The sequence below is a fragment of the Pan troglodytes genome, chromosome 12 (genome assembly GCF_028858775.2).
Source record: "Pan troglodytes isolate AG18354 chromosome 12, NHGRI_mPanTro3-v2.0_pri, whole genome shotgun sequence".
NCBI classification, from domain to species: domain Eukaryota; kingdom Metazoa; phylum Chordata; class Mammalia; order Primates; family Hominidae; genus Pan; species Pan troglodytes.
The window spans coordinates 20,557,621-20,581,054 of record NC_072410.2 but is presented as its reverse complement, the minus strand read 5'-3'; the positions used below and the strand labels follow the sequence as shown (position 1 = coordinate 20,581,054).

The 23,434-nt window shown below is 43.9% G+C and overlaps 1 protein-coding gene and 1 pseudogene across 6 annotated transcripts in view; one reads left to right on the top strand and one right to left on the bottom strand.

The window, feature by feature from the left end:
• IL18R1 (interleukin 18 receptor 1) overlaps positions 1–23,434 on the top strand; it is a 247,672-nt gene that overhangs the window by 94,338 nt on the left and 129,900 nt on the right. The gene's annotated exons all lie outside the window — the stretch shown is intronic.
• Positions 3,870–4,357, bottom strand: LOC129143181 (cilia- and flagella-associated protein 144-like; annotated as a pseudogene).

The following is a 23,434-nucleotide window of genomic DNA, read 5'->3' as shown; positions in this document are numbered from 1 at the left end:
AGATGAGCAGCGTTAAGTCCCAAACCCAAGTGAGGGCTCCAGCGATTGCCCCACGTGTCCCGCAGGGAGCGCCCTGGTGTTTTTCCTTCACTTCCTAAAGGGATTCTAAAAAGAACATGCAACCTTGATTTGTCAGAAAGCAATAAAAATGCATGCAGAGAGCTGACTAGAGCCCGGATTCTACATGCCTCCTTCTTGCCTCAGAAACACAGAGGAATGAATGAATTAAAGACACAACACTCAGCCCTAGGCTTCAGGATTGGATGGGTGAACATTTTGGGGTAGGCTTTTCTAGAGATGTGCCATCAAGGTGGGAAGAGTGTCAAATGAAATCTCACTTTATAATCACAACAGCCCCATAGACTGTTGTGGCAGGTGGAAGAGAGGTGTAGCCAGGTAATTGAGTTCAAGGCAGCATGGTAGAAACATGATTTTTTTCCCCAAAGTCAAGCCCTTTTTTTCCATTAGGTAGAAGCTCCCTTCAGTTATTTCTGCTAGGTTTCATAGTTTTGCAGTCACTTCTGGTGCTTTGAAGAGTCATTTGGGGTTTATCAGATTCAGCTCTGGTTCATGTTAAAACTTTAATCATTTGATTCCAAGCTTTTCTTTTCCTCTACTCTGCTCATGGGATATGGGAGCTGAGACTAGTGGGTGGAATAAAGGTGGTGATGGGCTGCTGTCACACACCTGTCCTCTTCCTCCATCTCTCCCACCTCATTTGGAGCAGTGAGAGATGAGGGAAAAAACCATGTCTACATCTTTGACTACATATGATGGCTCTGCCTGGGGTACCACAACTGCCATCCCTGCTCATTGCCCAAGGGCATCAAGTGGATGGATGGTGACACCTTCATGTCCTACAAGGGGCTCACATCTGAGGAGAGACCCTGGCAAAGGTGGGTTTTGGAGGGACCCAGCTGTGCTTTCAGGCTGCCATGCAGTGGGTGGCCTCACACGCACACCTGTGGGGCCTGTGCTGCTTTGTGCCTGGAGCTTCTAGCTCAGTTTCCCACCACGGTCTACCTTCAGGTCTGCAGGTGCGCTGGGGCTCCATTTCCCTACTTCTTAGGAATCAGAACCTCTGGTGGCATGTGCCCAACTTTGAGGGGAGCAGGCATTCATGGCCCACTCCATTGGGCAGGGCCTCACCACACCACCTCTTCTCAAGTCTACTTTTCTCTAGTTCAGGGACTCAGGGACAGACAGTACAGTGAATCTACCAGCTAATCAGGTGCACAGCAGGAATCAAAATCCAGTCCCACTTTATTGATGGCACTCAAAGTTTTGGAATAATTATCTTGGGGATCTCCCCTCACCCTGGTAGAGTGAGGAAGAAATAAGCTCTTTTCATGAACCAAACACAAAGGCCCAAAGACGACCTGTGAGCTCTCCTCATATGTGGAGTGGTTGCTCATTGGGGTGGGGGTGTGGGTGGGGCCAGTTCCTAGGGAACGTCCCTCTCAGTGGGCTTGTGGCTGGTGCTCAGCATGTTCTGTCTTCAGCCTCAGCCTCTGCTGAAGATCTTGAACAAGAGGAAAGATACTGTGTGGCATCTGACACCACATTTTCTAAAAGAACTTCTGAAAACCAAAGAAAAAAGACAATAGAAAAATGGACAAACAATATAAACAGGAAATTCAAAGCCACAGGACACCAAATAATCAAGACCCATAGGAGAGCCCAACCTCACTAATAATAAGGGACATGTCATTACACAATAGTTACTGCTTTATATCTTGCAGATTAGCAAAGTTTAAAGGGCCTGGCAATGTTGGTGAGGTCATGGGGCAGTAGGGATGCTTCTCTGTTGAACTTACTGCTCACTGGTAGAATCACTGTGGAGAGAGCATTTAGCCATAATGCTCATAGCTGTTCTAGGCACATAGCCTAAAGAAGCTCTTATTCATGCAAATAAGGGCATGTGCATAAGAATATTTATTGATGTGTTATTTGTAACTGTGGAATTTTGGAAGCAGACTAAATATGTCCGTGGATAGGAGTACAGAGAAGCTGTGTACATCCCCCAAATCCACTATTATGTGCAGTTTAAAAAGAATGAACTTCAGATACATGTATGAACATGGGTAAACTTCAAGCCATGTTGATAAAAAGTTTCAGAATAATATGCACAATATTTATATTAGTTATATGTAGCAAAATATAACATACAAAACAGAATCTAAGATTGTCTCACAAGGTTACTTGTGAGTTTATCATAGTCTTATTCACTTCCAGCTTTAATGTAGGATGCTTTTGTTACCTTATTCTGGGCTCAAGCTTTTGGAAACAGCTTATATCTGAAACATCAAAGGCCATTGATTCTATGTCCCAAATAAAAGCCTGCTATTGGCTTGAATGACAATAACAGACTTTTATTATTGACAACAGTAATAAAATTGATGCCTATTGCTTGATGCTGTGTCTCAGTTAGACCTGGCTTTCTATATAGGCAGTTACCTACCCAGTAACATTTTAGAGATGCTGGAAAGTTGTGTTGCTCTAAAACATCTCTGGGGGAGACCAGTCTACTACTACATACATTTCTAGAATTAAAATTTTAAAATAGTTAATGTATGCAATCAGCAAGAGTATTTTATTAATGTCTCCAACAGCTTCATTCACACACTTGCAAGGGTACATTTATTTGATTGCATTTCAATTTGACGGCTGAGATAGAAAGGAGACAAAATGGAAGCTTTGTTATAGGAAAGGAGTACAGAATTGACATTTAGTGCGGGCTGCTGTGGGAAGAAGGCATAAGTGGGCACCACTCTGGGGATGATGTTACAATGTTCTTTGGACAAAAGGACAAGGAAGGACAACGTTGAATGAATGCAGGTGTTTTGTCTAAACATATAAACAAGTCACAGCAAACTACACTCGGCATCATGAAATGGTGCTGCTGACCACTATAGGGATTCATGTTTTGTTGAGCATTTAGTATGTGCCAGGCAGTGGCTGTACAAGCCTTTACAAGAACCTTCTGAGGTATATTTTGCACATGCCTATATATCAGGCTTTAGAGAGTTTTGATCGCTTTCCCTAGTACTCCATAGTATTTGAACCCAGGGCTGGCTGACTCCAAAATTCAATAAGCCATAGTGCCCCTAAGTGATAGTTTCCCTCCTACTCTATAGTTTATTCCCGGAGAATGTGTAAGTTTGTAATAGACTACACTTTGGGTATGAGCAGTACATTTTCTCACCCTTCCTTTGATTCCACTAGGAAGCTTCCTGTGTGCATTTGGCTCCTGTGAGTCCATGCCCAGGCTTGGTCAACCCTAACATGGTACAGCTTGCACAGTTTGTAGGCAGCTTTGCAACACAGGATAGATGAACCTAAATCCTCGGAGATTCTTTTCAGCTGGATTAGGTGGGAAAAATTGTCTCTCTCTTGCTCCCTCTCCTACTCTGTCTCTGAAATGTGGGTATAGCTTTGCTGGTAGCAGTCTTTCCTTCCACAAGGATAGATTTTGTTAGCGTCAAGAATGAATCATGTCAAAAGTGAAGAGTCAAGAGATAAGCAGAATCAGAGAAGGAAAGAGAGACCAAGAGAGATCTGTGACATTGTTTGAGTCCCTGGATCCTGTCATGCCTGAATTCCTTGGAACTCTGAAGTTTAGGAGTTAACTATTTCTCATTTCTGCTTAAATTTGGTTTCTGTTTCTCACAATGGAAATAATCCTAACAAATACAAGCCTCAATATGTTAGTCTTTTCCGGCAGACTTCTTTCTGATTGATATCACCGTAGCAATGTGAATTTTTCTATGAAATCATGTAAGTTTCTCTCCTTGGAAAAGAGATTAAAAAGCCATACTAGGTTTGGGGTTCCTATCATAAGTGTGTTTGGGTATAAATTATACAATGGCTCAAAAGTAACATAAAAAATTTATTTTTGGGGGCAGTGCACACTTAGGGCATGAAATCCGGCGCCTCAGTCCACTGCTGGGATGCCACTGGTGGCCATCATCTCCTCCCAGGCTCCACATCTGAGCCTTGTAGAGAGCGATGTCATTGCAGACCCTGCAGTGGTTCAGCCTGCGATCTGGGCATCCTGGGTTGAGGGAGGGCCCTGAGTCCCATGCACTTTCCTGGTTTTCGGTCTGTGTCTGGGTCCCTCTTCCTTGGTCCCTGGGCAGCGTGGTGAATGAGATTCGGAAACCTGGCGTCTCCAGGCTCCTCCAGGTTACCATGCCAAGACATGGGCTTCCTGGTGATCTGTGGACCTCGTGGAGGGGTTCACGTGATACCGCGCATAGACGTTCTGGGCTGGTAGCCCTTTGAGGTACAGCTCCTGCAAGATCTGGTTCTGACGGACCTCATCCTGGATCACCTTCTCCCTGGGGTGTCCCGCCATGGCCTTGGCATTGCTCCATCTGGTTCGATGCGCTCTCTGCTCCCTTGTGCCTCTCTCCCTGGCCCCGGGCTTCTGCCTTCTCCAGGCAACGGTGTCCCACACGGTCTCCAGGCTACAGCACTCCCACAGCCCCAGCTCCTGGCGACCCAGCCCTTACCCCAACCGCCCGTGGACACCTCCAGGAAAGGGCTCCCTGTCACGGGACAGACCCGGAGGTCATGGCATGTGGTTAGGCCTCACCTTGGCCAGTCGTTTCTCTCCCAGCGAGCAGAGGCGCTGCTTCCTCGTGCTCTCCCTTCTCTGTCTCGGGCCTGTAGTTTGCTCCGTGGTTCCAGACCAAGGCCCACGGGGAAGCCATTGCCAAATGCAGAGGCTGGCCCGGCTGGCTGAGCAGGCAGCGGAGGCCGAGGGTGGGTGTCCGTGGTCCTGCGTCCCCGTGTCCACAGCCAGGCCGCGGGGACCCCAGGGTCCGCTCCTTCGTTGCCCGAGCACGGCACCTGCAGGGGCCCCTCCGTGGGGTCGTGGATCGTCAGGGCCGCGTGGGTGGCTGGGTGGGGGCGAGCTGCAGGCAGGCTCTAAAAGCAGGGGCTGGGCGGGGGCGTGGGGGGATAGGGAGGGACGTAGTGGAAGTTGGGGCCCCAACGGACATGCGGGCGGCAGATGCAGCGCTTATGAAGATTCAGGCAGGAAGAGCTCGGCAGGGCGATGCCCACGACGGGGTAGTGGACGGGGACGAATTGGTTCAGAGACGGGTAGCAGATGGGGCAGAAGGACGAGTAGGTGGGATGGAACAGGAGCGTAGTCTGCGGGTCCAGAAACGGGGGACGGATGGGAGGAAAGAAGAGCCGACCGCCAGGGCGCTGCAGGGTGGCGCCGAGCGGGCGCCAGGGTTGGGAGGCGGAAAGGCGGGGCAGCTTTCGAGTCATTTTCAGCGAGTGCAGCGCTCCCTCGTCGGAACGGTCGGAGTGCGCGGCGAGCGCGGGGCCTGCGCGGCTTTTATCTCCTCAGGGCGTTCCAGGGCGGAACGTGCTTTGTGACCTGCGCCCCCCGTGAAGCCGGGAGCCCCTCGCGAGTTGGCACAGGGCCCCATCTCAGGGTTTAGGAGCGAACGGGGAAATGGAAGACAGAGGAAATTGGGGGACATAGCAACCCCTATTCTTGTACCCTGTAGTTTTGCCCTCAGTAGGCAAAGGCTGATCAGAGGGCTAGGATACAGTTAGAGGCCGGGGGCCTGGGGGAGCGGCTCTGAGCAGGATCTGGGAAAAGGGGACGAAGTCAGTGCCCCAGGCGCCTTCCCTTAAGACAGCGCAGCGTTCAAAGCCCTTCAGTCCTTCACATCACTGCGGGAACATGCGCAATTAGACATGCTAGGTCCATTTTACCCATGGGACAGGAAGGACCAGAGAGGGAACCTCCATAGGCTGGCGGTGGGTGACAAAGCAGGTGGGGCTAGAACTTGGGTCAGGAGAGGGCAGGTAGGAGGGAAGGCAAAATGCCCCAAGCGCGCACCAGCGGCCTTGCCTCTCCTGCATGTCTGGACGGGCTCCTGCAGGGGGCGCGTCAGAGCAGACCTGGGCGTTTCCTAGCTTACCCTTGGTCCCCGTGTTCCTTGGTTTGAAGCTTTACTCTTTAAAATACTTTTTAAAAATCTTTAAATATTTATTTTATTTCATTTTAGATTCCTGGGTACATGTGCATGTTTGTTACATGGATATATTGCATAATGGTGAGGATTTGGCTTCTAGGGTACCCATCACCAAAATATGAACATTGTACCCAATAGGTATTTTTTATCCCTCACTACCATCCCACCCTCCTCCATTTTGGAGTCCCCAATGTCTGTTACTTCCATCTTTATGTTCATATGTACTCATTGTTTAGCTCTCACTTTTAAGTGAGAACATGCAGTATTGTACTTTCTGTTTCTGAGTTATTTTACTTAGTATGATGGCCTCCAGCTCCATGATGTTGCTTCAACGGACATGATTTCATTCTTTTTTATGGCTATATAGTATTCCTTACCATATTTTCTTTATCCAATCAACTGTGGCTGGACATTTAGGTTGGTTCCATGATTTTGCTATTGTGAATAGTGCTGCAATAAACATCTGAGTACAAGTGTCTTTTTTAATGTAATGATTTCATTTCCTTTGGGTAGATTCCCAATAGTAGGATTGCTGGGTCAAATGGTAGTTCTATTTTTAGTTAATTGAGAAATCTCCACACTGTTTTCCATAGAAGTTGAACTAATTTACATCCCCACCAACAGTGTATAAGCGTTCCTTTTTCTCTGTGTCCTTGCGTTGTTTTTTTGACTTTTTATTAACAGCCATTCTGACTGGTGCAAGATGATATCATTGTGGTTTTAATTGGCATATCTCTGATGACGAGTGATGTTGAGCATTTTTTCATGTGTTTGTTGGCCGAGAAACAACTTTTAATGTATCTACTTGGCATAACCTAGCCAGACAAATGCTTTCTATAGTTATGAAAGTGGAATTAAATTTGAACCAATAAATGTCATAATCCTCTACTACTCCATCACTTCTCCCCACTCCTAGACACACAGGCTTTAGGAATAAGTGAAAGAGTGAGGGCTGATCCCTAATGAGGCAGTGTGGAGCAGATGGGCTATCAGTGGGTCTCTTCAGGCGATTGGCTGGTGCTAGAGAGGAAGGGCACACCCAGGAAGGGACTGGGGCTGTCACTGGTACACTTGGGTTGTTCCGATGGTGCTTCAAAACACAAGAACAAGCCAAGCAACCACACAAATGGGGGCTAAGCACAGCCATGCTTTGGGTTAAGCGGGCATATTGTCATCAAAGACCTCTCCACCTTTCTCTGTCCTGAAGAAGGTTGCCCAGATTGTGAGCACAGCCCGTCCTGGTTCCATTTGGGGAGTTTGGGATGCTTAGAAAATTTCCTTTTCATACCTGACATGCCCAAATAAAGAGAGATCTCTTTCTTTTTCTCTTTTTAAAAGGCCTGATTTAAAGACTGCTTAAATCAACATAGATGAATTAGATAAGTCATTATGCAACAATGCCTTTTCCATAATGACTCAATTTCTGAACATGGTGTGACTTGGTGGGTTGCGTTTTGCTCTGGTTGTTCTAAGGAGGGGAGCTTAGGGCAATGACCTGGGACAGCTCTAAGATTTTGCCTTTTCTTTTAGCTGGAACCATGTGCTAGAACTATCAGAGTATGACCAAGTTTTCCTTTTTTGCTTGGTTTGACATTGCTGCCTAAGATAAGACATACAGTACAGGCTGCAGAAACACACAAAAATTCTGCTGATAATACACACTTGTTTCTATGGCCAGGAAGCCCCAATTTGCTCACCTCCTCACCACCATGACCAGGTGTGAATTCACAGGTAAAAGGGCAAGTTTGTTTACTCCTAGTTGCTCTTGAATAGAGAGTTGACTTTTTCACCCCCTTGGCTTGTAACTGCTGAGTTCACTAATAAACCCTTCCTTTTAAAATGGGGGAAAATAAAACTAATCAGAAAATATCGTAGGAGATAAAGAAGAATCATAAGAACCCATTGTGGAAGTTCAAAAAGAAACCGTTGAAGGTCTAAAAGCTCAGAAAAATATTTAGATCACTGATGCTATAATAGATTTAAGTAAAACAGACAGGGGCCACAAAGGGTAACATTCTAGAATATTTTGAACAATAAAATTTAGTGTAAGCCACTTGAGGGCACCCTTTCTGCTCTGCATATCTCAATAGAGACTCTACTTATAAATGCTTTTTAAAATCTCTGGGCTTTCAATTTCTTTATGCCAATTTTCAAACAGATTATTGAAATCTGACTGAAGAATAAGCTTATAAACATCCCTAGTAATATATCCAAATTGTGTTTAAAAAGTATTTTTGAGTTGAGATCAATAAACTGGTTTGAAGTCTAAGGTTTCAAACATAAGTAAGACATGAATCTTGAAAATAACTCAATTAAGAAATAAGTAGAAAAGATTTCAACATAAGGCAATAAAAGATACCCTCCTTCCACAGCGAAATATCACCTTCAACCAAAGTTTCTTTTTCTTGAATCAATTTTATTATGTTTAATTTTCATATTGTGTAGGAAGGGCAAGGGAAATGGGGCATGGGAGGTCAGAGAGAACTTTCTGGAGAATGTGATCCCCACATAAAGGAATGTCGGCTGGAAACGGTGGATGGGGTGGAGGTGGATGTGGCCGAAGACCTTGTCTCACACGAAGAAGAAGCATAAAATCATGAGAAGTGTTCAGAGCCCCACAAAGACTTCAATTTCTCAAAACATGAAGTCAAGAATGAAGGGGGGACTAGAAGGTGGAGGTTGGGGTGAAGAACTCAAGAACGAGGAGAGAGGGAAGGGTGTGGGAGCCTTGAACAGGCACAGCTGGAGAAAGACTTAGTGGTATTACATTTTTAAAGATTTCTCTGCTCATAAATACTTGAAAAAAAACTTGAAAATGCAAAAAGCACAAAGAAGTCATCCCCAATCCTGGAATATAGGCATAAACACAGACTATTTTTATTTTATAATGTATTTTAACATCTGACAATACCAGCCACCTTTATCGTTATACTTTTGTCTACACTTTCTTGACTCTTTTTGTTCATTCATTAGTGTCTTAAGTTTCTATTGGTATTTTGATTTTAATTGTTTTGAATTTATGCTAACTTACAATTTTATGCCTCTCTAGAAACAGGTACTATCTCTTAATACAATATTTCTCTAATATCTCTTAATATAACAGTACTTTTTCACATAGATCCTGGCTTAAGTTTCTTTAAAATTTCTTCTCAGAAATTGTTTTGTTGTTGCTATTGGGAATGTTTTTTTCCATTTTTTTTTCTCATAGTTACTTCCAGGCTGATGAAATCCTGGTTTTTCTACTTTTATTTTAACTTGTCAACTGCTGTTTATTTTATTTTATTGGCAGATTTATTTTGTTTATATAGACAATCATAACCGGAAATAGTAATGAACTTGTCTTTTTCTTTCCATTATTTGTGGTGTTTGTTTCTTTTTTCTGTCTAATTTTTAGACTGTCTAAAATTTTGCTTAATAGGAATGAGAGGGGACATCTCTATGGTTTTACTCTTAGCTATGATGTTGGCTGTTTTTATTTTCTTTAAAAATTTTAATTATTTTACATTTAAATTGTTTTAAATTAAATGATCTTCTAGGCTTAGTTGACTAAAAGCTTTAAATTTTGAAAATTTGTATTGAATTTTGTCATAGGAGTCTTCGGCATATATTAAGATGATTATATGATTTTTCTTCTTTGACTTTTTGGTATGATGAAGCATATTGATACATTTCCTGATATTAAGCCATCTTTGAATTCCTGAGTATACAGTGTACTTATATTTGTTAATGTGCTTCATTTATCTAATTTTATTTGTAATTTTCATTTATATTTGCAAATGAAATTACGAATGAATCTTTACATTTACTAACTCTGTCCTGTAGAAATTATGCTGGCTTGCCAGGTGTGGTGACTCACACCTGTAATCCCAGCACTTTGGGAGGCTGAGGTGGGTGGATCTCCTGAGGTCAGGAGTTCAAGACCAGCCTGGCCAACATGGTGAAACCCCATCTCTACTAAACAAAACAAAACAAAAACAACAAAGAAACAACAAAAACAAAGTAGCCAGGCATGGTGGCAGGCACCTGTAATCCCAGCTACTTGGGAGGCTGAGACAGGAAAATCGCTTGAACCCAGGAGGTGAACGTTGCAGTGAGCTGAGAAAGCACCATTGCACTCCAGCCTAGGTGACAAGAGTGAAACTCTGTCTCAAAAAAAAAAAAAAAAAAAAAAGAAAGAAAAGAAATTATGCTGGCTTTATAAAGCAAATTACACACCTTTTCATCTTTTAATAAGCTCTGGCAGTGTTAATATAGGCTGGAAATTATTTCTTCTTTACAGATGTGAAGGCAATTATCTGAGTCAGGTACTACTTTGGTGATTATTCTTAAATTATATTTGTTATTTCTGACACATTTATTTATTTGATTCTTTTTTATTTCTTTAATAATAAATAAAAGTTTGGTAATTTACTCTTATCTAGAAATAATGCACATACAATTTTCTAATTAATTACTATATGGAGATATAATCTTTCTAAAAGCAGTTAATGTTCTGAATGTATATTGTTCTTTGTTTCATCTCTAACTTTGTTTACTTTCACTTTCACTTCTCCCTCCTGTGACTTAACTAGGCAGAGATGCCTATTTTACTGTCTACCCTCTATTCCACTTGAATTTATCAATGCAAACATTTTCTCTTAACCAATTAATTTTATCTTTAAGTCCTTCTCCCTCTTTTTTTTCAAGTTTATTTGTGACTCTCATGATTGTTTTCTAAATTCTCAGGATAAGTACTTAGCAACTTCATTCAAATACTTTATTTTTTTTTAAGAATTAAACAATTGCCCTCCCAGTACAGCTTTGGCTGTATTCCAGAAGTTTGCTATGCAGCATTCTTCTGGGTATTTTATTAATATTGAGATACTTAAGTTTTGATTTTTGATTTTTGAGTTTCATTTTAAACAATGTTGTTGCCTTTCTTTTTTCCTAGCGGTTCAGTTTGTTTGCATGTAACATTGTTAATTATTTCTAGCTATATTTCATCGTAATCAGAAAACAGAGTCTTTACCAATCATAATATAATGTTAAGTAACCTCTTGGCATAACTACTGTACTTCTACTGGCATTAGAAGCAAGATGATAATTTTCCTATTATAACTTTAGTGTCCAATTTCCACATTCTCACATTTCTTTACTCACCAATTGTTAACTGTACGGGACAATGTTGAGCCAAGCATGACGGGGACATAATTGAGGACTGCAGTTAATGTGCTGTTGCCAGAGAGCAAATGTAAAAGGGATCTTCACCATTAGCCTGTCTCACCCTTTGCCCCTCCCCGCTTAGGGGCTGGTAAGGGTACTGTCACCTCAGGGGCAAGAGATGATGAGGATTTGGGCTATAGGTGTTGAGGATTTGGGACTCTGTTGTAAGTAGAAGCTGGCTAGGATGGCTGAGGGTTCAATCTCCTTGGTGGAAGACCCAGGGAGACTGTGGCAGTGAGGGGTGAGTCTCAGGGAGGTGAGTTGCTACCCATACAAGCAAAGCTGCTTCTGGAGGGCACACTCAGGATATCACAGAGGAGGCTGGGGTCCCCGTCTTGGTGTCTGGAATGAGCACTGGGTCAGGAGCTGATCGAGTGTATGCCTCTGTCTGCCCTGGTCTCGCTGGCCATTAGCAATGCCACTATGTGGAGTCACTCTCTTTCCTTAGGGCAATCAACACTTTTTCCCTTTTTCCCCTAAACCTACCCTTCTAAGGAAGACACTGTTGGTGCTTCAGAGGTGGTGTGACTTTCTAAGTGAGGATGGCCTCTCAAGAAAACACGTGTGATTTTTTATCCTAACTTATCTTACATCATAGTAGAAACTTCTCTCATTTTAAAGGACTGCTGCTAGCACACAAACTCAAGTTCAATTTCTGGGTAGGGTCCCTCTGGTAGGGTCACTCATTACAAAAGAATAAAGAAATATTTCCTGCATCTTTATTTTCTCTTATGTTGGGGCCACAACAAAATAATCACATTTATGCCTTTAAGCTTCTAACTGCACCCTAGTTGATTTACTATTTGTATATTCTTCTCTAATATTGTCTGTGCCTGTTTAACCATCTCTGAGCACTCTTTTCCTAAAATGTACATTCCTACACAAAGCCAATATCCCATTGCCTATTAAAAAGTATCCAAAATTTATTGAGAAGAATGTCATTTGCATTTAAAAAGTCAACTCCTTGCCTGGCAATCTAAGACCCTTCTCCCTTATCCTGCTCATAATTCTACTGTCTATCATTAGTTCTTTTCAGCTAATCATGCTCCAGGGGACATGATGACATTTGGCAACTGGAGATCAGTTTCATGGAGGTAGGGTCCTGTTACATATCCCACAATGTGCAGAACAGCTGCCGCCCACAACAAAGAAGTGCCAGGCCCCAATGTCAATAGTTCTGAGGCTGAGAAAACCTACTCTAGACAATGAGGGAAAGGGATGCCCTCAGAACCACCTGGGGGATTCCCACCAAATGATTCTGATGTGCCCCATTCCTGGTTTAGCATAACTGTCCTGGAACAGAGTAAGATCATCTCCTGAATGAAGTTACTCTCGTTTCTCCAAACACCATTAACTGCTCTTTCCTTTGGCTTAATTATATCACTGTAGAATGGTTTCCAGGAATGGCAATTTTCTTTATTCTCTCCTACATGCACACTCTTTCCATTGGAGGGTCTCCTTTGGGAAGATTAAGTGATGTGAGAAGCATGCAGAGCACCTGCCTCATCACCCAGAGTGTGAGATCCTCCATGAAAGGGAGTCTACTCTCCTTCCTTTTTCTGTAGTTTAAGCACTTTGGAATCTGAGGCCATGCCTCATGCAACTCACAGCAATGCAGGAAGGCACTCATCTACAGAGTCACCCAGTGAGTCATTCATACTAAAGTAATATCTCTTTTCATTTCACCATCAGGAGTAGTAATGTGGATTCAGTAACAGGCAAGTAACACTCTCAAAACCACAAGTATCTCCTGAGAGCAGCAAATAACAGAGTTAAAAACTTTCCTTTCTGAGAACATTGCCTTTCTCAGAAACGAAGGTGCTAAAATCACTTTTTCTTGTAAAGTGGTGATTGGAAGTAACCATTGATCACAAATGCTAATTCAGCTTCTCTAAAAGACATGTCGTCTCAGACATGGTCTCTAGGCTATTGTACCCTTCCTCTCACCAAACACACATGCAGGTAATCCTCTCCATGTGCTCAAGTCTGGAGAAATGGCATATCTCACAAGTTTACACCTTTTCTTTAACCTGAAATAAATGTAACCTGAAATCAACACAAAATCCAACCATGTCTTACTGTTATTCACTAAAGGTTCTTAGAACCACAAGATTACAGTATTTTGTGGTTACTGGGAGATATTTTCATTTCTTTTTCACAAAAAGACCCAGTTATTTGACTGGTACCATCAGGGTTGATTTTTGTGTAAAATTGTGTTTTAGTGTCTCTTACACCCCACACATACATCGTTAATTTATCAGGGTCCTTGTTATTATCTCCTCTTCTTTGTAAAGTTAGACTAAAAATATACAAGTTTTGAAATGAACAAATGGCTGTGAATTGATTGGCTGAGAATGGTTTCTTCATGGAATAGAAGAAAGACAAGCGCTCTTTTCACTCTGTGTTCTTAAACAGTCTTCATGCTTAGAATATGATTTTAAATTTAAATACCTAGTTCTCCTATCCATAATTAACTTGAAATGATTACTACTTAATTTTCTACCTGAATACATCATTTTCTTTTCCTTTATCTTTTGGATACATTTTTATTTGTGTACCTTCCATGGGTCAATTTAGGAAAGTTATGTACCTTCTTTGGCTCTTAGTTTCCTCAAATCTAGAGTGAGGGGTTTTGACTACATTAGTGGTTCTCAAACCTGACTGCACAGAATAATTAACTGAGGAGCTTAAGGAAATACATAATGCCCAGTTGATTCTGAGTGAGACCCAAGGGGCAGATCAACTCTTAGATTATTTCCAACCTTAAAATTCTGTGCTCTGACAATACCCATTTTGGCGAGGCTGGTGAAATTGGCGAGCCATTGATCTCAAATGGAATGGTTAGCTTGATGATTCCAAGGGCCCGTTTCATTACAGGTATCAAAAAATCTTTAAAAAGTGCCTAATTTTGGGCCAGGCATGGTGGCTCGCACCTGTAATCCCAGCACTTTGGGAGCCTAAGGCAGGAGGATTGCTTGAGCCCAGGAGTTCGAGACCAGCCTGAGCAATATAGTGGGACCCTGTCTCTACAAAAAGTTTAAAAATTAACCAGATGTGATGGAGCCCGGGGTATCAAGGCTATAGTGAGCCATGATTGCACCACTGCACTCCAACCTGGGTGACAGACAGCGTGATACCCTGTCACAAAAAAAAAAAAAAAAAAGAAAGAAAGAAAAAGAAAAAGAAAGAAAAGAAAACAACACCTAATTTTTGACCCTGCAGTTCTACTTCTAGGCATTTATTCTTAAGAGATTATTAATGGTGTGCCAGATATCTAGTTATAATTATGTTGACTCCAGTGTTATATAAAACAGAAAAAATGAAATTCAGGTAATATTTAAATAAATTATGGTACAAGCATACAATAAAATATGATGCAGACATTAAAATAATGTTAAAGAAAAGTATTTATGTCATGAGAAACTATAGTATAACACATGAAAAAGTTGGTAATTTATTTTAAAAATTAAATAATATGGCCAGGCACAGTGGCTCATGCCTGTAATCCCTGCACTTTAGGAGGCCAAGGCGGGCAGATCACCTGAGGTCAAGAGTTTGAGACCAGCTTGGCCAACATGATGAGACCCCATCTCTACTAAAAATACAAAAAAATTAGCCGGCTGTGGTGGCATGCGCCTGTAATCCCAACTACTCGGGAGGCTGAGGTGGAAGAATCTCTTGAACCTGGGAGGCGGAGGTTGCAGTAAGCCAAGATCACACCACTGCACTCCAACTGGGACAGCAAGAGTGAAACTCCATCTAAAAAAAAAAAATATATATATATATATATAGAATAACATTTGTAAGGTTATAGAGCAAAATGATGACAAAGGTTTGAGTGGTGGGATTACAAGTAATTTTGATTTCTCTCTTTTTTGGTTATGTTTTCTATGATGACTATTATTGCTTTAATTAGGGTTATTTTAAAATCATTCTCTAATCTAGCTCCTTCTAGATATGCATGTTTAAGCCTTAAACTCTTCTCTACACCTTTGTGTCCCAAACTGCACCGTTATAGTGCTTAGCTACAATCCCAGGTTTACAAGAAGCACTGAACTCAAACCAGCAAACATGGGTGGGCTCCACTCAGGGTCCTGACCTAAGGTCATCCAACACAAATGGAGGAGGCAGATTCCTTATCAAAAGTACAATCCAAGACAAACTGACATAAGTGCTCTATAAATATGTAACCAGGATGCAGGACTCAAAGGGAAGTCCCAAGCCAGGAGGAATGCACAGAGCCCTCCCAAACCAAGTGACATCGGAGAATGAGAAGGTTTCCCCTGGCAGAGAATGGGAGGACAAAGGGCTGTAGAGATAATGGGAACATAAACACTGATTTCTTAATGTACACGGCATATTTGGGAAAAATAGAAGATTTGGGCCTGAGTGTCAAGTATGAGGATAAAATGCATGTGTTGAAGAAGAAATCTGGGGAAGTCCCAGCCCTTACTGTACCTTTGTGTGAAAAGAAAGGTACCTCCTTTGCAGAGAAAAGTACCTCCTTCTCTGAGCAGACTCAAGCTCAGCCCAGGCCGTGGGACGGACTTAGTGATTGGAGGATGGGTTGGGTTTTAGTTGCCACTTGCTCCATCAGCTGGACACACTCCTGCAGTGTACAAACTGAACAACGGTTCCTACCACAATGCTGTGAGGTAAGGATACAGAGCTCAAAGAAGGTAAATAATTTGCCCATATTTTGAGCAAGGACATGCATCCAGAGTGAAGACTCTTAAGCAATGAATGTGGACATGATTCCATGGGCTGTGGGAACCATTGCTGGTTATTGAGGAGGAAATGAAATTGAATGCACTAAGACTAGGGCACACATGGAGAATAAACAGGAAGCTATTGAACGCTCCTGGTGAGACATGATGAGACCTGAATTTGGACAGTGGTAGTGAGTAATGAAAGAAGTGAAGAAGTGTGATGGATATTTTGTAGGTAGCATGAGTGAATTTGCAGGTGAGGTGAAGTGAGGAGGGGGAGAAGGAAGACTGGCTTGATATGGGTCTTGAAGCCATCGGCATTTGCTGATAGTTGAAATTATGAGAATTTATGAGAGTCTCTAGAAAGAGAAGGAAAGACAGATCCTTAGAAAATGGCTACATTTAAGAGGAATCAGTGAATGAACCCAAAAATAGCAATCAGAGTGATGGAAGGGACACAAAGAAGAAAGTAGGGTGTCATGGAGGCCAAGAGTAGAGTGTCAAAGAGGAAGTGGTCAAAGTGTCAAATGGCACCAGTGTAGAACAGATGAGAGCTGAGAAGATTTCATTAGCAAGTCAGTCAGAAGGCAATCCGTTACCTTCAATGAGCAGTTCAAACCCCAAGGTTCCAGGGGGTAGGTGGGTGGTGGGGGCGGTGAAGGCTGGAGTAGAGCTCTTTTGTAAGAATTTGGGTAGAGAAAGGAAGGAGAGAGGTAGGGCAGTGGTTTCATAGGAAAGTGAAGATCAGGGAAGGCTTTAGTTATAGGGGCATGTGTGTCTAGAACATGCTTAGAGAGCGAGTGATACAGACATCACTATCTGAAGCTGATAGATACAGACGTCAGAACTGAGACATAGAAGAACCCTTTGAAAGGTGAGACTGCATTGGGAGCTGGGAGGATTGAGAAATCAAACCTAGAACACAAGTGGAGGGGCTGAGTTTGGAAAAGAGGCATGCTTTTTTTAGGAAGGAGGAGTGGGGATGAGGGAGGAGATGGGTGAAGGTTCTGGGAAATGTTGAGTTGTGCAAGAGAGGTGGTGATGGTGCACCAGCAAGAGTCCCTTTTGTCAATGGTTAGGAAATGAAAGCAGTGGCTTATAGCAACGGACATGATCATGCATTTTCACATCTGAGCCAAATAGAACATCTGAAAAGATGCTGTGTGAATGGAAAGGAAAGAAGCTTTGGGTGAGTAGAAGGGTCAATCAGAAGAACTCTGACTGCAGTTGAATAACTTGAGGTTGTTAGATTTGTGAGGAGAAAAGTCATCTTTATCTTATTCACCATTCCATTCCCGTGATATAACACAGTGCCTCGCCAGAGCAGATGTTCAATAAATATTTGTTTAATGGATGTCTTCTGTACTTGTGCTAATCAGTAAAATGAGGTAAATTTCACCAGCACATATTTCGTACCCAATGGAGAAAACAAAATTAGGGAAAGAGAAGACAGGGGCCATCAGAAAGGCAGGGTCATTTTGCTGTTGATGCTGGTTAACATCCCCCCTTATCACTTTCAAGTGATAAAAGAGGGAGATATGTCACTCTGGGTTCAAAGACATTTTCCACTTCAGTCCTTTTGTCAGTTTCCTGTTCTCAAACCTGTCCACCAAGCTCAGTGCAGTCCATCATATGCACAGACAATTTCTGTTACTTGGTGGTGGGGGTGCATGACTAGCACGGGCTACCTTGGGCTGGGATGAAGCATGGGCAGGGGACCTCCCACCAGCTCAGCAGACCTGTGAGGCCCATCCATAGCCCCAGTCCTGGGACTGCTCTTCATTAGGGGCTGCCCTTGAGTATCCTCTTTGCAAAATAAGATTTTTCTCTTTTAGTTTTCAGTTCACCTTTAATTTCTATCCTGTAATTCTATACCTATCTATTCTCTTTGATATCATCACTGCTCCTCCACTCAACCCCCATTTCTTTTCTGGTCTTTGAAGCATGAAGACTTTTCCCTTGCCTGGGGTCTACACTGGCTTGTGGTCGAAACATTTGCCCCAGGGACCCATGGCTTCACCAAGGTAGCTGATGTTCCCTGGAGCTCATCTTACATGAAAATATGTGAATCTCATTTCCATAAGGGGTATTCTCACCCTTGTTCAGTTTTCCTGTGCTGAGTTACACATTTCCAAAATGACTTTTAGGGCATGATTCTCCTGATTGAATTTCCTGGGAGGCCCCACTGATACTCTTCTAGCAAGTGAGTGATTCTCCCAGCCCCTTTTCTTAATGCCAGGCTGGATGTCTCTCCGGCATTCTCTGGACTCACACCTCCACCCCCAGCCCTCTGCATACTTTTGAACTCCTTTCAGGTCATCAGCTTTTCTGTTCCATCTTGATGGCTACATTTTAGAATTTCCTATGTGTCTTAGAATGGAAAAAAACAATGGCTGATTTTTTTACTTGTTTTTCTGAAAAGCAATCATTATATACAGATTATGGCACCCACAAATGACAGTGTTCAACACAAAGACATGTGTAAGAATTCCTCTGTATTTGAGGTCAGAGTGTCTTGCAATTTTAATAAGGAGGCTGGTGACTTCCAGGTGGTGGAAGCTCATTTAATGGGTCATGTCACTCACTCTGTGAGTCTTTTTCCTCTCCTAGTTCCATAAAGCAGCAGGCTAGAGAGAAGCGATTCACGTAGTTGGTGAAGACATTACATTTTTATGGTGCTGCTGGGTATGAGAGTTTGTGCAGCTTGGTTAGAATAAGGTGAGGCCAGGTGCGGTGGCTCATGCCTGTAATCCCAGCACTCTGGGAGGCCGAGGTGGGTGGATTATGAGGTCAAGAGATCGAGACCATCCTGGCCAACATGGTAAAATCCTGTCTCTGCTAAAAATACAAAAAATTAGCCAGGCATGATGGTGTGCGCCTGTAGTCCCAGCTACTTGGGAGGCTGAGGCAGGAGAATTGCTTGAACCCGGGAGGCAGAGGCTGCAGTGAGCTGAGATCACGCCACTGCACTCCAGCCTGGTGACAAAGCGAGACTCCGTTTCAAAGAAAAAAAAAAAGAATAAGGTAAATTGGGCCAAGGAAACCACAGACATGCCGGTTGTAGTGTTGTGTTAGTGGAAACTCAAAATGTTGAAAGAACATTCTTTGCCTGTCCTCATGGTGGACTTAAAACCCACACCTCTCTCTGTATGGTACATAAATGTAGACTACCAGTGACTACTGTCCTCCTTGCCACAAATAAGACTGAAAAGGCATTACTGCCAGTGGGAGAGGCCAGTATGTGACAGTTCATCCTATCTTGTGACACAGAGATCCCTGTCTGTATTAACCCACTCAGGCTGCCATAACAAAATACCACAGTCTTTGTTGTGTAAATAACAGTTTGGTTTCTCCTGAGGCCTCTCTCCTTGGCTTGCAGACAGCTGCCTTCTTGCTGTGTCCTCATGTTGTCTTTCCTCTGTGTGTTCCCATCCCTAGTGTCTTGCCCTCTTATGAGGACACAAGTCCTATTGGGTTAGGATTCATCCACATAAGCTTATTTTACCTTACTTACATCTTGAAAGGCACTATCTCCAGATACATTCATATCCATATATACCGGGGGTTAGGATTCCAACATGTGAACTTGGCGGGGACACAGTTCAGTCCTCACACTGCCCTTAGTAGAATCAAGAGTGTAGGCCTAAGTAGCAGAGTGGCACAGAGGAAAAACACCAGCCCCACAACCCAGTGGTCATGGCATTGAAAACATTCTCTCCCATGACTCTGCCTTATCTTGAGGACATTCTGTGAAGTGAAATAAGCTGGTAACAAAAAGACAAATACCATATGATTCCATTTGCATGAGGTCCCTAGAGTAGTCAGATTCAGAGATAGGAAATAGAATGGTGGGTGCCTGGGCCAGTGGGGTGTATAAGGAATGGACGTTACTGTTCAATGGATGCAGAGTTTCAGTTTAGGAAAATGAAAAAGTTTTAGACATGGATGGTGGTGATGGTTGCACAACAGTGTGAATGTACTTAATGCTACTGAGCTGTACACTTACAAATGGTTAAGAGGGTCAATTTTATATTATGTGTATTAGTCCTCACAAATTTTTGAAAAGGTTACGAGCTGCGGAATCAGACCTGAGTTTTAGCTCTTTGTCCTCCTTCAACAATATGCACAACTCTTCATTTTTCTCTAGTAAGCCTCAGGTTTTTGAACTGCAAAATGGGAATAATGTTTCCTCCCTGGGGACTAAAGGAGATTGTGAAGCTAAGATGTTTGGTAAAGTCTTTTGTCATATAACTAGCATTTGGCCAATGATAACTAATAATAGTAACAATGATAGAAGAAGAGAAAATGCAGGGTTCCAGCAGATGATGGCATTTGCTTTTGAGTGTTTTGTCTCTTCATGGGGTCAAAGTAAACTGGAACCTTGCCTGGGCTCAGAGAACTAGGATCAGCCTCCTTGTCACATCAGGGGCCCCTGGGACTAAGACTAAGAGTCTCCGGCAAAACTTCAAGGGAGGCTTTTCAGCACTCTCAAAAGAGTATGTTGCTTAATCATGCAGGCAGTAAATCCAAGAACATGCGGGAAGAGTTTGACAGTCCTGGATGACACTCTAGCTGCATTCTGGTCTCTCTGCTTCCGGCTTCCACAGCTGCTCACTGGGTCCTCTGCTGGCTCCAAGGCCAGTCCTGCCAGGCCACAGTACGTGACGAACTTGGCCTCCTGCTGGGACATGTTGTCTGCCAGTACAGTGGGTTTTGAGGCCCCTGATCTGGGCCCATGGAAGCTTCAAAGTCCTGGCTCTCTCCACAACTTCCTTTTCCCTCTTCCCTTGCCATGGTGGGCCACCTTCTGAGCCCTGAGCTGCCTCAGTATCCCAGGTCTTGGCTGTGGACTGTTACTGCCACCCTGCCCACAGTTTCTAAGAGCCAGCCCAGAGCCTGACACAATTCACTCAGTAAGGAGTTTATTGGGATATTAAGAAATGCAAATGTTCTTGATAAGAATGCAACCCAGAACTTCCACTTGATACTAGAGGAGTGGCTTTCAAACACTGGTGCAGAGCAGAATTAAGCATCTTTGGGTCTTTTTCCTCCTTCCCATATGAGGTTAGGTCCTGATAGAGGGGGTTTGGTGGATCCTGAGAGGAAACTGTCCTGGGGAAGGCAAGGTGGGAGAAGGGCTGGATAGCTGGACTGGGCTGGGCTGTTCCTGAGAACATATTGCCGTGGGGTTCCTTCTTTATTGTGGGCACCACCCTTTAATGCCATACTGCTCCTCCAGGGCTCCAGCCATGGCATGCCTCCTGAGAAGTCCAGGTGGGCCCTGGTCCCTGCCCTGGGGTCAGGCGTCCTTCCCCTACCCCCATCCACGCAGGCCCAGCTCAGTTTTGCAAAGGTTACAGCTCCAGTGACTAGCGAGGACTGCTAATGGTGCAACTGCCTTGGGGACACCATGGGAGGCTGCATTTGGGAATGATCCCTGAATGCCTCCCCCATGGCCCTGACAGTTCCTTGCACCATGTGTGGGGCAACCTTTATAGGCCCTCCAGCCTCCTGAGCTCCTTGGCTCAAGAGCAACTAAACCCAGCATAGTTAGAAGAAAAGTCTCCTCCCAGCCCTGCTGACCTCCATTCACAGGGGCACGGAGGGTCCCTTGGGCTTGGAGTAAGATGGTTGCTCCTGCCTCCAAGCCTTCTATGAGGGGTCTGACTCCTACTCTCCTTCCCCTGCTCTCACGCCGTCACCACCATGGTCTTCATTGAGACCTCAAGTCTAAGCTTATGATCCCTTTTATCCCTGGAATGCCATGCACCCCCGGATCACCCCTCATCTCCCACTCATTACATTACCCTGCTCTCAAAATCTCCGTAACACTCTGGAAATACACAATTCCATTTCTGTCCTCCTTCCCTCCCTCATTCTCAGAAACCTTCTCCAGTTTCTCAAGAACTCACCCTGCATCCTGGCAAAATCCTCTGCATCTCACACTCTTCTGTGCACAATTTCCCTTTTGCTGGGTCTTCCCTGGGTGCTGTGCCCTGCTGCCCTCTCAGAAGGGCTTTTTTCCCCAGTCCTCCCATCACGGGGGCTGGGGGTGCTGCTGATGTTTTCCCTGCTGCTTTTGGTCACAGATGAGTCTCCTGGCATTGGGCAGCAGCACCCCAGCCCCACTCTGCCTGGCATTGCTCCTCTTCAGCTCTCAAAGGCTCTGGCCCTGGGTCACGGCCACTCCACTTGACATTCACTCTGCTTGTCGACTTCAAAAGCCACATAGATGATCCCCTTCATGTGACCTCTGTCCTGTGCCCTCAGCCAGTGATCTCACCCTCCATCCGGTCTCAGGCAGGCCCTGGATCTCCACAACCCCTGCCATCATCTCAGCTTCCAGCCTTGCTCTCTTCTACCTCTGTCTCTTTCCCTCCTGGCCCTTTCCTCTGCTACCTCAACTCCAACAGTCAACAGAAAATCCTCTGACCCACACATCTCTTCACGGTCCTTCCCCATTTCATGTTTTCAAGTGAAATTCCATCCTCCTAAACCCCCATTGCACAAACCCCAACTCCCTCACCTGTGTCTTGCTTTCTGCTGCCCCTGGCTGAGATATCACCTGGTGATACCCAATTCCCACCTCCATGTCTGCAGCTTCGTGGCTGGTGGGCCTGGAGGGAACCACGCATTCACCCTGAGGGTCGTAACTTCAAGTTCATGCTCACGGACCTCCAGGGCATCCCTGCTGTGGCATGACTGACCTCCTGCATGGACTGAATTCTTTTTCGCTCCCACCATCCTAGAGGATGAATTCACTACCACTCTTTCTCTCTTTTCAAACTGCCAGCACCTCCTCCCATCCTCATCCTGAGCTGATGACCTTCTGAGAAAGCAGAAGCCACTGGAAAAGTGCTTCTGCAAACTCCCTCCAGCATCTGCACCAGCTCCCAGCATCTGCGCGCCCTTGCTCAGCCTTCTCATCGCTTACCAAGGATGGTCCAAGCACATTTCTGCCCAGGCTCAGCTCTTCCCTTGTGCACTAGATTGAGGCCCTGCTCACCTGCTCCAGCACTTCTCCCTTGCCTCTGGGGCATCCTCTTGAGTGAACACATTGATTGCCATTTCTTCCACTAAAAGCAAACATTGCTTTCTGTTCCTATTCCCTACCAGATTTTCCTTCATTTCTTTCTTATCCTTTACAACAAAATTCCCTGAAATAGTTCTATTTACTCATTATCTTTAATTCGTCTCCCCCTACATTTTCTTGAAACCACTCTAAACAGGCTTTCATTCCTACCATTCCAGAAACACTAACTTCTCAAGTTTCCCATGGTATGGTGTTGCTAAATCCAGTGATTTATTCCCAGTCCTCATCCTGCTGGCTGATAGCATTTAATGTGGCTGGTCATTCCTTCCTCTTTAAAAGATTCCTTACTTTGTTTTTAGATTCTGCAAACTCCTGGGTTTCTTTCTATCTAACTGATCTCTCTGTCTCCCTTGTTAGTTCCTTTTATTCCTACCCAACTTCTTAATGTAGGAGGGCTCATTTCTTGTTTCTCTATCTTGGTGATCTCA